The sequence below is a fragment of the Halichoerus grypus genome, chromosome 7 (genome assembly GCF_964656455.1).
Source record: "Halichoerus grypus chromosome 7, mHalGry1.hap1.1, whole genome shotgun sequence".
In the NCBI taxonomy this organism is placed as follows: Eukaryota; Metazoa; Chordata; class Mammalia; order Carnivora; family Phocidae; genus Halichoerus; species Halichoerus grypus.
In genome coordinates, this window is record NC_135718.1 from 132,551,127 (window position 1) to 132,568,012 (window position 16,886).

General features: G+C 35.0%; 1 protein-coding gene across 5 annotated transcripts in view; it reads left to right on the forward strand.

The window, feature by feature from the left end:
* The window catches only part of KCNT2 (potassium sodium-activated channel subfamily T member 2), a 375,975-nt gene that overhangs the window by 196,161 nt on the left and 162,928 nt on the right, over positions 1-16,886 (forward strand). The window lies entirely within an intron of this gene.

Consider the following 16,886-nt stretch of genomic DNA (forward strand, 5'->3'; position numbering starts at 1 on the left):
GGTGTAACATACGTGTAATGGAAATATCTGAAGGAGAAGAAAGAAAGGAATAGAAGAAATACTGGAAAGCATAACTGAGGATTTCCCCAAATTGATACCAGACACCAAGCCACAGATCCAGGAAGCTCAGAGAACACCCAGCAGAAGAGATGTCAAAAAAAAAAAAAAAAAATACACCTAGATGTATCATTTTCAAATTACAGAAAATCAAAGATGAACTCCTGAAAGAAGCCAAGGAATGGGGGGAACACCCTAACTACAATGGAGCAAAGATAAGAATTTCATCTGACTTATCTTCAGAAACCATGCAAGGAAGAAGAGAATGTAGTAAAACATTTAAAGTATTGGGAAATAATACAGAAGAGAAGTCAGTGTCAGAGTTTAGGGTACCTTGAACAGAGGGACAAGCAGAAGGGCCTGGGTCCTAGTAACTGAGTGGAGTTTTAGGTCTTGACAGATGGCAAGAAGAAAAACCAATATCCATGAGTGGCACTAAGTATATGTTATTTCTGCTCCTTTGGCAAAGCCTGGAGAGTCTCTCAACTGTTTTGTGTTTGTGTGTACAGGGTCTTACAGAAGTGTTCATAGTCCTTAGAGAAACAGACTTTCAGGACTTGATTACAAAAATGGATGGCAGACTATTCCTAGTGTGCTCAAATCTGGACACACCAGTAGGCTACCATTCATCTCTTTTTTAAATGATTTTTACATATGTGGGCATGATGATCCAATTAAAGATTTATCAGAAAAAAATATAGGAACCCAGAAAAATGTTGCACTATGCTAAATAGCTATGTGTTAGTATTGAAGACACCGTATTGCTTGATAATGAACATACTCCCATATTAGCTATTGTCTTAGGACAGGCCTGGCATAGTCGCTGCTGCAAACAATTCTACATTGTTTCCTACAGAGAAGTTGATTCACAACTTCTACTCCACCTGTGTTTGGTTTAAATCCTATCAGGAGAGTTGAAACTCTGCTCTTTGATTCCCCAAAAGTTAATAAATACATCATTTTTGGCAGAAACTCTAGGTCGTCTTGTTTTGATTATAACTTTTTATACATATGAGGGGTTGGCCCAGACAAACTATTTTAGTTGCCTCTCCCCAAGTAGGTCATTCCTTTTGGGAGGTGGGTAGAAGAAGAGAATAAGTAAGTTGTTCTTTATGATTATCCAGTCCTGCTACAGTTGAATCATTTCACATTCATTAAACCTTTCTTGTATCTTCATTTAGAGGAAAATGAGCTCTAGAATTTTATACTTAATACAGTCAGGTCAGTATCACTGTCACTTGTACTTGCTTTGGGGAGTGAAGGTAAGTGAGTGTCTTGGGAGGGCCAGAAGGCCTGGAATCATGATATGTTCCTACATGGTGAAATTATGCTTCACTTGACTAGGAACTATCTGGTCTCTCTAATTTTAATCAAGCTCACTCACGTTAGACAAATGAATCACATGGGAAAATTTTAGGAGATTTTCAGGAAACTCTTTTCTATCCTGCAAGAGATAGCAATCAGTCACTCCTACTTTGCATACTCTGCAACAGGGGTTGAGAAATAGTGTTGAAACTATTGGATAGTGAGAAAAAACATGTAGATTTATATTTTACTGACACAGTTACAGAACAAAGTAAAAAGTTTTACTTTGGTAAAGGTCAACTACACTGAACCTTCCTTGGAGAAATATTTGTTAAATAAATAAGATTAGGCAATTTTTTTCTTTCCTTAATTTTAATTCCAAAGATATGTATGTGAAATTAATTAGTGAAATGTTTATGATTTCTTAAGAAGTAATTTAGACTAATTTTTTTTTTAAGATTTTATTTGTTTATTTGAGAGAGAGAGTTAGTGAAAGAGGGCATGAGCAGGGAGGAGAGGGAGAAGCAAGGTCCTTGAAAGCAGGAAGCCCGACGTGGGGCTCAACCCCAGGATCCCAAGATCATGACCTGATCAGAAGGCAGACACTCTACCGACTGAGCTACCCAGGTGCCCCTAGACTAATTTTTTTTACATATTTTTTCCTAAAATGAACCTTTCCAATAGTTGTTTTTAATATATTAGATTTACCTTGCAATATTTTCCTGCTATATTTATGCACACCTGAGTTAGCATTATCTGTTGTGTGGAGAAAATGAAATTTTAAAACCTATAGAGCTGAATTTTCGATATTAGGCATACTTCCAAAGAAATTTTTCTAAATGTGGTTCAAAATCATTTTGATATGATGGCCCAAAAGACACATGAAAAGATACTCAACATCAGTAATGATCAGGGAAATGCAAATGGCTAAAATTAAAAAGACAAGAAGCAACAAGAATTGACAAGGATATGGAGAAAAGGGAACCCTTGTGCACTGTTTGTGGGAATGTAAACTGGTGCAGTCACTGTGGAAAACAGTATGGAGGGTCCCCCAAGAATTAAAAATAGAAATACCATATGATCCAGTAATTCCACTACCGATATTTACCCAAAGAAAATGAAAACACTAATTCAAAAAGATATATACATTCCTATTTTTACTATCGCAGTATTTGCAATAGCCAAGATATGGAAGCAACTTTAGTATTCATTGATAGACAAATGGATAAGGAAGATGTGGTACACACACACACAAGTGCACACATGTGATGGAATATTATGCAGCCGTAAAAAAGGATGAGAACATGCCATTTGTGACAACATAGATAGACCCAGAGGATATAATGTTAAGTGAAATAAGTCAGAGAGAGAAAGACAAATACCGTATGAATTCATTCATATGTGAAATCTAAAGAAACAAATGTATAAACAAACAAAAAGCAGAATTAGACCTATAAATATATAAAACAAACTGATGGTTGCCAGGGGGGTAGAGAGTGGGGGGTTAGACAAAACAGATGAAGGGGAGTGGAATGTATAGGCTTCCAGTTATGCAATAAGCAAGTCATGGGAATAAAAGGCCCAACATAGGGAATATGGTCAATGATATGGTAATAGTGATGTATGGTGACAGATGGTATCTACACTTGTGGTGAGCATAGCATAAGGTATAGAGATGTTGAATCACTATGTTGTGCACCTGAAACTAATGTAACATTGTGTGTCATCTATACTCAAAACATTTTTTTTAAATCATTCTATTATGAAAATGTTATATTATTTTCTTTGATAGAGTTACACCTTTGAAAAATGTTGATTGCACACTATTTCTGATAGATACACATGCATTTATTATTGCTGAGTTGCAAAATTGAATGAATGAGTTGTGTTGTTTTATTTTTTTAAAAGATTTTATTTTTTTGAGAAAGAGAGTGCACACAAGCGGGAGAGGGGCAAAAGGAGGGGGTAAGCAGACTCCCTGCTGGGCAGGGGATCCCCCCCTTCCATGTGGGGCTTGATTCCAGGACCTGAGATCACAACCTGAGCCGAAGGCAGATGCTTAACCGACTGAGCCACCCAGGCACCCCATCTCCTATTGTTTTAATAATATTTTTTAAACCAGGCAGAATACTGCCAAATCTAGTATTAGTTTCTGTGTATTCTAATTGGGAGAGGCAGAGCTGTGAATATCAAAATGAAAAATGAATAAATATTCCAAAGGATTCTGTTTTGGAATTAATAATATTTCATAAAAATAAATGTATTCCTATGTAAAGTTTTATATTCTTTATTCAGATATCATAGGGTAATCATGAACCTGGAAGGGCTATAGCAGCATCCTTAGTAAATTTTTTTGAATCACAAAAATTATTTTTAAAAAATCATTAAGTGTAGTTTCATTAAAGTCAAAAATCCTTTTGATGATTCTAGATCAACGTTAATTTAAAAGAATGAATGAAGCTCAAGGATGCCTAGCTGCCTCAGTCAGTAGAGCACGTGACTCTAGATCTCAGGGTTGTAGGTTTGAGCCCCACGTTGGATGTAGAGATTACTAAAAAAATAAATCTTAAAAAAAAAGAATGGAGCACATGATATCTGCATTTTAAAGAAAATGCCCATTTTTTTCTTAAGACGATAACATTTTTATTTATTTTATTTATTATTTATTTATTTTTATTTTAAAGATAACAGACTTTCAAACACGTATTTTTCTACATAACTTATTGCGAAGAATGATAACATTTTTAAAACACCTAATATTGTAATGCTAATTTTCTATAAAAATCTTGCATGTTTATATAGAACTGGAGCTCTAGTCCATGTTGCTACTCTTGGTATACATATTTTAGCTCATTTTTTCGAGTCCATTTAATAAAGCAAACAAGCAGAAAGGAACCAAACAAATTTGACATTTCGTGAGTAGCTTTCATGTGGTCAGGCATTTTGTGCACATTATGTCATTTCATGCTCACCACAATTGTTTTATAGATGAGAGAACCAAGGCTCAGGGTTGTTAATTAGATTTCCCAGATCGGCCGAGTCTGGGCTCTACCCAGGTCAGGTCAACTTTAACACTCCTTTCTTTGGACCAAACTGCTTCCCATGGTGATAATAGCTTACTGTTCGAACGGGTCACACATTTGTACATAAAAGTGGTTCCACAGTTTGAAATTTTAATCAGAAAAAAAAAAATATATATATGTATGTAGGATTTCAGGCATCAGTTGTCTGTTCTACTTCCCATTTTTAGTCCGTTTCCTAAAAGAAGATAATGACTTTAAATCCATTAAAGTGCTGATACTATATTTTGTATTTCTGCTTTGTAAGAATATGGCATTTGTTTCTTTCTTTCCTTCAGCTTTCATTCCCAATTTTCCATGATCCAATTTTGGTCTGTGGTACTTCCATTTTTGCATTTGAAGACTGATATCATTTACCTTTTGTCCTGTGATCAAAACTAAGTCTTCTGCCATTGTTTATTAAGTCTAAATGTTGGACGCAATAAACATTTAGAATTTGGTGACTATGTACACACTGTTCACTGAAGACCCAGTGGTCACTTTGACTACATATTTTCTTTTTTGTATTATTTTCTGCCATACCCTAAATTTTATTAAAAAATCCACTGTATATTATAGGTATTTGTTAACATTCATTATTTTTTCATTGCTGTTTATTGCAGATTTGCTATCTGCACTTACTATTCTACCCTAAGTAAATTTATTATTTACATTTTCATGTAAGGTTTACATGTCTCAGTCCACTTAGCTTCAAATTTACCTAGGGCCAATTGACATAATTATTTGTATGCTTCTTAGACCTGCTTCTTAGACCTGAGCATAGCATAGGAATAAAAGTGCTGTAGGGTAACGCTATCACCACTTTTAACCATTCATTCATTGAACAAATATTTATTGAGTGGTTTATTGTCCAAGCATCGATGTACCAACTGAAGATATATTTATGAACATAGCAGTGAAAAAAAATCTCAGTTCTAATGAAGCTGGCCTAGTAGTAGAAGTGACCATCAATATACTAATTAAATAAATGCATAGAATGTCAGCTGGTGATGAATATTAAGGAGCGAACACTGGGGAAGAGGCATATGAAATGTTAGAGAAGATTGACCTTTTAGATTGGATGATTAATTTAAAATTTTGAAAGCTTAACTTAAAATATCATAAAGCTCATTAATTATTAAGACAGGAATACATAAAGCAACACCATGTTACTTATTTCATTAGACTATTTTTATGGTACCTATTACTTCAAACTACTTATATTCTTATAGGTATTACAATTCTTCCTCTTCTTTAGGTCTAACCTCTTGATAAAAGCAACACTCACTATTTCAAACTTATGATGTCCTTAGATCCCTCATTCCAATTTATACTCCCTCCATATACCTAGAGCTCTTCCTTCTAAGAACACCAAATGTCCCCTAGTAGAGAACATTTTGTATTGTTTTCCTTATTTTGTTCAATTATCATTGGTACCTTTGTTTCCTTCATGCTATTCCCTTCTCCACTTGCCTTTGCACTCTCAATCTTTATAGAATTCTTTCTTAATACATAAGCCATTATTTCTCAATTTCTTTTAAAGGATCTTCTCTAAAAAGCATTTTGTGTTAATTAAGGAATCAATGCATCAAGAAGACATAACACTCCTCAATGTGTGCATAACTTGTTGTGAAACCTCAAAGTACATGAACAAAATGGCAGAACTGGAAGGAGGTGTAAAAATCTACAATTGATAGAAATTTCAATATTGCTCTCCAAATTACTAACAGAACATGTAGAAAGAAAATCGGTAGGGTTATAAAACAAAACAAAACTTGAGCTCAGTTTCACCAACTAGATCTAATTGACATATAGAACATTACATTCAACAACTGCAGAATACACATTTTTTGCAAATGTGTATGGAACATTCACAGAGAAAGATCATATGCTGGACAATAGAAGAAATAGCAGAAAAGTTAAAAGAATGAAAACATACAGAGTATGTTCTCTGATCATAATAGAAATTAATTAGAAATCAACAATGAAACTACAGCAGGACAATACCCAAATATTTGAAAATTAGCACATTTCTAAATAAGCCATCAGTAAAATACAAAATAACAGGGACGATTAGAATTATTTTAATTGAATTGTGATGAAAATGCACATATTGAAATTGAGGGGACATAGCTGAAGTAGTGCCTAAAAAGAGATTCATAGCTTTAAATTCTTGAATTAGAAATGAAAGTTTAAAATTAAATAGCAGAGTGGAAATAGAGGCAGCAAGTACAGACTTTAGAAGTGGTTTCTGTAAATGGGAGCAGAGAAATGCCACAGTACCTGATGGTAATGTGTGGTGAAAGAAAACTTTGTTTCTCTCTTTTTTCTTTTTTTTTAGTGGGAAAAAATTTTAGCAAGTCTGTATACTAAAGGAAATGATCCACCAGCGAGAAAAGTGAAGAATTCAAAGAATAAAGTCATAGGATGTACAAGATAGAATATGATCCATTATATAGCAGAAGGTTTCCCTTTGCTAAGTGTGTAAAATGCTCACCCATTTTAACAAGAGGCAAGTATGTAGTTGGATGTGATGGAGAGCGCTATGGAAATTTTCTTATTATTTCTATTTTCTCATAGTAGTTGAGATCATCAGAAAAGAGGGAAGTGAGGGTAGAAGTTTGAGGAACTATATGAAATAGCTCTCTAGAGCATCAGGAAAGTAAATGGCCTGGAGATATGTGGAGTTGCTGAGCAATGTTCATCTCCTATGTGATATTATGGACTCTCAATTTGACGTAAGGCCTGTTTAGCATATATGTGTGTTTGTGTCAACCATCTGTTATTAGTAGTAGAAAGAGAGTTGAATTTAGCAAGGTTGTAGTTTTGCCTGTAGAGTAGGCCTGATTGAGAGAGGCAAGCAAAATGATTGTTTATGCAAGGGTCTGCATATTTGGTGAAACATTTGATACAAGCTGGTAAGCAGGGAAATGAGAATGTGGGTATAGAGGTAACAGAGAATGATAATGTAGACAGACTGAAGTTGCTGAGGATGTCAGACATTCTTTAGAATCACAGTCCTAGATAGTTAGCTGAAAGTTAAGAGGTGGTGAATGGACAGAATGAAGGATGTCATATTGTGGTATGTTTTAAGAGGTTCAGACACTTTCCTTTTCGATATCTTGTCCACTCAGTCTCTCATTAGGTATGCTCAAAAAGATTTGTTCAAAGTTAAGTCTCCACTGAGTCATTTTAATGTATTCAGCATAATAGATTTACCCTCTGGATGGATTTTCTTTGCAGTAGTGAAAGAATTTAATTTTCTGAGCTGAACTGGGCATATGGATTTTTACATAAATGGCCTACTTCTGAAAAAAACCTGTAGTGTTTGCTTTGCTCTTTTAGCTTTCTTGGCACAACTGATTTTTGCTTCTTGGAACTGAAAAAAAAAAAAGAAAAGAAATACATAATAACACCTCTCATTTATTAACCATCACTAAATATGAATTACAGGCTAGAGATCATTTATATATATTTATACATATTATATTTGTTTTTTTTTTAAAAAGATTTTATTTATTTATTTGAGAGAGAGAGAATGAGAGAGAGCACATGAGAGGGGTTAGGGTCAGAGGGAGAAGCAGACTCCCTGCCGAGCAGGGAGCCCGATGCGGGACTTGATCCAGGGACTCCAGGATCATGACCTGAGCCGAAGGCAGTCGCTTAACCAACTGAGCCACCCAGGCGCCCTATACATATTATATTTGTTATGTATTTTTCACAACAACCCTGTAAGGAAGTTATTACTAGCTCCAATTTGTAGATTAATAAAGCAAGACTCTGGTTAGCTATTTGAATACTAGCTCAAAGACCCAATATTCACACTTTATTCTGTCTGTGTCAAGGAAAAATTGCACCAGACATTGCTAAACAGGTGAGGAAGATTTTATTTAGGACTGTTGCAATAAAGGAGAGAGATTGAACTCAACTCCTTGGAAACAAAAGGTTGGAGGATTTTTAAGTTCTGGGATGAACAAGGTGGAAAAGTACTGGAGGGGGGAGATTAGTCCATGTGATTATGCCATCATTTGCTAACTGTCTTTTATGAAGGGTAGGGTCCTGCCTTCCCACAGAGACTGGGAGGTAGGGGCTCTAACTCCTTTGTTGATTACATTTCAGAACGATGGCACTCAGGTTCTTGAGAAAGACATTTCTGGGTTGTAAGACTGGTGAGAATCTGGGAGAAGATTTAATTCTCAAAGGGGCAGAAAAAAAGAATTTTAATTGGACTTTTTCTAAAGTAAATGTTTTAAGAAAAGGGTCTATAGTCAGGAAGAAAACTGACAGGAAATCAAGCAGTCAGGAAATGAAACTGAAGGAAAATTTAAAGCCTTCTTGGTCATCTGACTCCAAAGACTTTAAGTTGTAACTTTTAAAAAAATTTTATTTTATACTATGCTGTTATCTTTCCTCTTAAATGTCAAAGATGTTCATTTTTTACTGATAATTACATGCATTTTTGAACATATGGAATCTTAGAGTAGAAGGCAAACAATCATCAAACACGCAGACAGCAAATTCCCTATGTGACCCTTTCAGACAGCATGAGGAAAGAGCTGAAATAAAATGTTTGCAATTGTAGAGGAGGAAAAATAATTTTCCTCTACATTCTAGGTTCTGTGGGTGGTCTCCCCTCCCCCCTCAGTAATAAAAGAGAGAATAACAAAAGAAAAACAACAGAAATTTAATACGTATACCTCAGGTATACATGGGAGATACCCAGGAAAGTAGTAAAATTCCCCCAAATGGTCCAAGTCATCACCTTAAATACTATCTTCAGCTAATGACAAAAGAAAGATGCTGGAGTGGGGAGACTAGTTCTGAGAGGTTATCAAGAAAAGTACAGTTAGGTTGTTATGCAGATTTAAGTCTGGTGCCTTTTCCACTGATAAAGAGCTGTGGTTTAGAGTCATCCTTCTCTTCTTCGTACAGGAAGAGAGTCACCCTTACAAATTGAGATTTCCCTTATGAATGTAGGCTTAAAGGGTAGATTCTACTTTGGTTTAAGAGCTTCTCTAATGGCTGCTTTTTCTCAAAAATAATCAGATCAAAATAGTCTTTATGCTAAAAAGGCATATTCTGCTACCCTTCACAATTTAAGCTTTTTTAAAAAGAATCTTGTTTTGTCTTAAGCAGATCCATTTTGAGCATTGCAACACTTTAACACATATTCATTTCTATTATTTCATTATGCAATACAAGGTACCATAAATTATTTAGAAGGGTTTTCCAAAGTCTTTTGCTTGTTATTCAACCTAGTGGTTAATAATCTGTCCTCAAAAGCATCTTCCTTTCCAATTCAGAAAATCACAGAATTTCAAACTGTGAATTTTAAACTTGCTAAGACACCCTGGGATCACTAGTATCACTCATTTTTTAATCTGTCCAGAAATATCTTTTTGGTAAATTCTTGACAGATGATCGTCACTGAACTTCAGTTACATGCTTTCAAGATAGCCTAGGCTCTTTATGAATCACTTTAATTATTATTCACTTGACACTTGTCAATGAACTTTGTGAGATTTTAAGACACTATGGTCTCAACTTTGTTAAAAGAGTAAATCAGGGAAGACTCAAGAGGATTAAGATCTGGAGTTAGATTTGGTATTGACGGTGATTCCTGAAGAATCTGGGAGAGGACATAAATATGCAAAAGATATTACTTAAGGGATGTATGACTCTGGGCAAATTGCTGGAACTTAGGCCAACAAGAACTAAGAAACAATACAGGATTTCAGCTTTGAGAAGCAGAGCACAAAATAGGCCTTGGTTCTTGACAAGCAAAGGCAGAAAGTAGACGTGTTATTTAACTGGCCATAAAATTGACCTGCTACACAGTGCCAAAATTACTGGTAAGAAAATTCTAGGAATATGTAACATACAGAATTTCAGACAGGCAATCAGGTTTTTGCCATGATGTATCTGTAAGGAGTAGTATACTCTCAGCTGTAAGAATGGAAATTGAAACTAGGGTTACAATCCCTGAGAGAACATTGGAAAGAGCAGGAAATACAAGCAGTCTTAAAACTGAAATCCAAGATAATGTTTCGGTCTCAGACATAATGTCAGATCCCTTTTGTTTAAACTTGGAAGAAAGAGGAAATTATGCTAGCAGTCCTATGTTTTTGTTTTTGTTTTTTAAGATTTTATTTACTTCATTAAGAGAGGGACAGAGATAGCGAAAGAGAGCACGAGTGGGGAGGAGAGGGAGAAGCAGGCTCTCCGCTGAGCAGGGAGCCCAGTATAGGGCTCAATCCCAGGACCCCGGGATCATGACCTGAACTGAAGGCAGACGCTTAACTGACTGAGCCACCCAGGCACCTGGAGTTTTTATTTTTAAGAATTTTTAAATTTATTTATTAGAGAGAGAGAGACAGCACTAGAGGGAGGAGCAGAAGGAGAGAGAGAGAGAGAATCTCAAGCAGACTCCATGCTGAGCATGGAGCCCGAAGCAGAACTCAATCCCAGGACCTGAGATCATGACCTGAGCCCAAATCAAGGGTCAGTAGCATAACTGAGTCACCCAGGTGCCCCAATATCTTAATGTTTTTATATTTATTAGGGTTTTTGGTTATATACTTCATTTTTAAGTATTTGATTTAAGAACATCCTGAATTACCTTTGTACTTAATAATAAATATTTCAAATTTGAAACCTAATTCTCCAAAGACATCAATTACAGTTCATTACAAATGAACTATTTGGTTTCCTTAATTTAGTCATAAAATCAAACCAATTAATTATAGAGGACATATATTATAGATTCTATGTATTAGAATTACATTCAATTATTTATTTCATTATATATATATGTAGATATATGCAATATATAGATAGACATATATGCAAGCTAAGCTTATAATTTATCAGTTTACCTATTAGACCCAGATGATGTAACTGTGAACAAAATAGGCCCTTGCACTCAACGTGTTTTTGAGTCTACTGCAAAGCCTTTAGAGGAACTTCTGGGAATATATTATTCTCTGGGCAATGATTATATTTGGCAGGAGTTGTTTATAAAACAATACATTTGAGTTGTGTTTAGGAAAGATTTGTTTTCCAGTTGGCTGCAAGATGTTTTACCTTTATATAAATGTTGTATCTACATTGTTTAGCTGCCTATAAATTGGGGTCAAATTTTTTTACATATATTATTTTAAGTTTCAGAATTCAGTTTTACTTGACCCTAAAAAATGTGTTCAGTAGGTAAGTTAGCAAAATATACTCAAAATATAAAAAATAAATCTATCATTTTTTTTAGTGCTACAGATGTATTTTATAAATTGAAAATTGGCTTGAAAGTGACCTTTGATGAGACTAATGTCTTACCATTTTCTGAGTCATAGACTGTATTTAAGAATCTAATGAAAATTACAAATTCTCATAGAGGGGTGGGAAACAATTCATGTATAAAATTTCATCTAAAATATCTGAGTTCTTTTATGGGTCATTTGGAGTTCAGGAAAGAAGATCCTTTTCATAGGTAAAGTGATGTATTTTAGACCCTTAGAATGCCAACAAATAATTTTTAGATATTTCAAATTATAAAAATTGAATTTTATAAGATGATTTTGGCCAATTAATTTTTAGATAAACTGACTTTAGGTGAAATGTTCTGCTTTCACAGTAGCAATAGACACCTACGATGACCCAGTAATACCCTATGTTACCTTCCTTTATTATTTAGACTGTTTATTCCAAAGTTGTCATGGTCGATACTTCTACTTTTTGGTTACAATTAAATTCTGACTATCTTATTTCAGGCTGAATTTTGTCAGCAAGGGAAAAAAAAAGAGATCAATATCATTCTCTGTTGTTAGAAGAATGAATTAAAAATCTTGTTTCTGTGCCAGTTTTATTATGTGTATTAGCAAATACTTATTTTCTATTCCTCATGTGACATTTATGCCATTGTACACTTACCTTGTTTCCTTTTTCCTTACTTAATGCTCCACTCACAGGATCATAGATTCTTGTTGATAGGGCACAATGCATGAATGAGACAAGGAAGATTTATAGGCTTTTAGGATCAGTATTTCAATCAACTATTTATCCACTGACTTGACATATTTACTAAGTGCTTCCTGTGTGCCGGATGCTTCTTTACCTCATCTCATTTAATGCTCACAATATCCCTGTGAAGTAGATATGGTTTCTCCTACTCATCTTTGGAAAACAAATGAAAGTGAACTACTAGAGATGCACTTTGGATGAATGAAGTGTAAAACATGGCCCTTGTCTTAGAGCTGACCGTTTAGTGGGGATCCACTTAAAAAAAAACAGGTGGGTTCACACTATGATGGGCAAACATAGTGGGAACAGCTGTTATGGATTTCAGTCAGAAGAAGAAGGTCTCCTAGAATACATGACAGAGGTCCTGGTCCACGTCAGAAGTCCTGGAGGCTCAACAGTGGAGAATGCACTGGAATAAAGAGTGCCAAGGCTGGGGAAGTAGTTTGGGGAGAGTTTGATACGGGGTCTTGCAAGCCTTGTTAAGAAGTTGGGACTTGATGCTAAGAGTAAAGAAAATCACTGCCGGGTAGACGGTAGCCAAATATCCAATCAGATGGTCGTTTGAAATGGCAGTAAATCTGATAAGAACACAGAATTAGTAAAAAAAAAAAAAAAAAAAAAAAAATATATATATATATATATATATATATATAAAACTCGAAATAGATTGATTTGGAGGCTGTTGCCTTCTCTCCAAGCCTGAAGTGACAACTGTTTGGACTCAGGTTGTGGCAGGGAGGTTGGAAAGAAGTGGACATATTAGAGCAATATTTAGAAGGTGTCATCAACAAGACTTGAAGACTGATTGAATGCAGGGGTATGAGGGATGGAGGAGTTGCGGATTTGGTGCTGGTAAAAATCCACCTCCAGGAAAAGGAAGAATTATCAGCAGGAAGATGAGTTCAATTTGGGGTAAGAAAGCCAAAGGACTATAAAGGGTATTGGTGTCACAGAAGCCTCGGGAGAAAATTTTAGGGAGCCAGTGGTCTACATGTCACGTGTTGCCAGAGGTCAAGTGAAATAAGAAGAGCAAGCTGTCTACATCCACTTTACAAATGTAATCAAACCTTTTGTCCTGACAATCAGATTTGTTTAGTAACTTAAACTCATGCAGTTTGTAAATTTTAGAGTGAAATTAGAGCCCAGAATTTGTGACTCTAAAGTTCACACTTTGCGCACTTATTTTTTTAATATACCATTTTTCTGAGCAGTTTTGGGTTTACAGAAAAATTGGGCAAAATATATAGAGAATTTCCAGCATCCCTTCTCCCCAGTTCCCACTGTTATTAGCATCTGGCATTAGTGTAGTACATTTGTGACAATTGATTAGCAAATATTGATACATTATTATTAATTAAAGTCCATAGTTTACATTAGGGTTCATTCTTTCCTTTATACATTCTATGGGTTTTGACCAATGTATAATGATATCTATCTATCATTACAATATCCTACAGAATACTTTCACTGCTCTAAAAATCCCCTATATTCCACTTATCCATCACTTCTACACCCTCCCCCACTGACAAACCCCTTAGCAACCACTGATGTTTTTACACTTTCTATAGTATTCAGCTTTTTTTAAAAAAAGATTTTATTTATTTGAAAGAGAGAGAGAGAGAAAGAGAGAGAGTGAGTCTGTGCTGGAGGAGGGGCAGAGGGAAAGGGAAAGAGAGCCTTAAGCAGGACTCCGTGCTCACACAGGGCTCCATCTAATGACCCTGAGATCACGACCTGAGTTGAAACTGAGTCAGACGCTTAACAGACTGCACCACCCAGGCACCCCGGTATGCAGCCTTTTAAGTCAGGCCTCTTTCATTTAGCAGTATGCATCTGAGTTTCCTTCATGTCTTTTCATGGCTGGACAGCTCATTTCTCTTTATTGCTGAATAATATTCTATTGTCTAGATATACCTCTTCGTTTTATCCATTGCTGTAAACCTTCAAGTGCAGGTTTTGGGTGGATAAATCATTTGGGTAAATACCAAGGAGCACGATTGCTGGATTATATGGTATGGTTATGTTTCGTTTTATAAGAAACTGGAGACTGTCTTCCAAAGTTGCTGAATTATTTTGCATTCCCACCAGCAATGAATGAGACTTTTTACTGTTCCACATCCTCACTAGTATTTGGTGTTGTCAGTGTTTGGGATTTTAGTCATTCCAATAGTTGTGTGGTGGTATTTCATTGTTGTTTTAGTTTATAATTCTCTAATGATACATGATGTTAATCATATTTTCATGTACTTATCTGTCACCTGTGTATCTTCTTTGGTGAGGTGTCTGTTCAGATCTTTTGCTCATTTTCAAATTGAGGGTTTTTTTTTTCTTATTATCACTTCTTTTATCAGTAACTTTTATCAGTAACTAGATTTTATTTATTTATTTATTTGAGAGAAAGCAGGGGAGGGGCAGAGGGAGAGGGAGAGAGAAAATCTCAAGCAGACACTGAGCTGAGCATGGAGCCCGATGCCGGCCTTGATCCCACAACACCTGAGCTGAAATCAAGAGTCAGATGCTTAACCGACTGCGCCATCCAGGTGCCCTCTCTCCTAAATTGCTTATAGTTGAGTTTTAGTTTTGTTTTTCAAATATCCTTTATGTTTTAATATGTTCAGTTAATTAACATTTAGTGCCATCATTTATATGGTTGGATGTAGGTCTAACTAAATTGTTTTCTGTTTCTCCCTACCAATTCACGTTCCTCTGTTTTCTCTTTTCTACTTTTTTTTTATTATTATGCCTATTGGCTTTTTAGAAATTATCTTTTGAAATTTTTTTAGTGACTACTGTAGGAACTACACTACACAGGCTTAACTCTTCATAGTCTGCTTCATGTTAATATTGCACAATTTACTTATTTTTTAATATTGAACAATATTAAAGTTATAAACTTTGTGCTTATTCTTCTGTTATTTTTATAAACTTCAAATTCCACAAGACAATACTATAAATTTTTCTTTGTAAAGATATACATGTTTTAAAGAAAAAAATTATCTTTGTTCACTCAAATATTACCCATTTCTGATACTCTTCTTTGATAACTGAAGTTCTGACTTTCCCTCTGGTATCATTTCCTTTCAGCATAAAGAAGTTTCTTATAATTTTCTTGTAGTATAATTCTGATGACAACACATTTTCTTAGATTTCATTAATTGAAAAAGTCCTTTATTTCATCTCTTTTAAGGATTTTTCTCTATAAAATTATGGCTTAAATTTTTTTCCCCCTCTTCATTCTGGAGTTTAAGATATTGTTTCCCTGTCCCTTGGTTTCCATGGTTTCTGATGAGAGTCCTTGGTCATACAACTATTTTTCTTTGGATGCTTTCAAAATATTATCTTTACCTTTGGTTTTCAATAATTAGACTACAGAGTTCTTAGGTGTGGTAGTTTTTTTGTTTACGTGGTTTGGGATTTTCTGAGTTCCTTGAACTTGAAAAATTATGCCTTAAAAAAATTGGGAAGTTTCCAGCCACTAGTTCTTCAAATCATTTTCTGTTCTATTTTCTCCTTTGTGTTCTTCCTGGAAATCCAATTACATTATATAAGACATTTTTACATTGTTGCACAAGTCCCTGAACTCTGTTCCTTTTCCATCCCTCTTCTCTGTTTTTCAAATTCGATAAATTCTGTTGATCTATGATCAGGTTCACTGACTCTCCTAGGTCATCTCCATTATACTTCACAGCCCATCCGGTGAATATGTTTCAGATATTTGAGTTTTTGTTTAATTTAAAAAATATTTTCCATTCCTTTACTGAGTTTTTTTCCTATTTATTGTGGGCATATTTCCTTTACCTCAGTGATGATACTTTTATTACCTGCTTTAAGCCCTAGTCTGATTTCAATCATCTAGATCATGTAAAGGCTAATGTTTATTGGACTTAGTTTTGTTTGTTTCCCATGAAATTAACAAATAGGTAACATTTTTCTGGCACTGGATATACTGAATAATTTTGCAATGTATTCTGAATATTATATTATGTTGTGGAGCCTTGGTGTCTGTCTCTTATATTCCTCTGAAGAGTGTTGATATTCTTGTTTCAGCAAGCAGTTAATTTGGTTCACTTGAATGCAAACTCTATCATCCTTCTAGTGGGCAGTGATTCAAATCTCAGTTGAGATTGCTCTTATTCTGTCCCATGCATGTGTGGTTTAGAGGTTAGCCGATGTATAAATTTATACACAGAATTTGTGACTTCTTTCTCTGCTTCTCCCTTTTCTGGGATTTCCCACTCATCCAGAATAATGTTTAACCAAATACCTGGGCACCTAATGGCCCAGCCAAGTTGACACATAAAATTAACTGTCACACTGTATCAGGTTCATCATCATGTTTTGAATGTTTGCCTGGAAGACAAAGCGGACATTGTCCGCTTATCTACTTAAGGAATTCTGAGTTACACTTCATCAACTTTCATGCAATTTAGAATTGCCAACCACTGACAACAG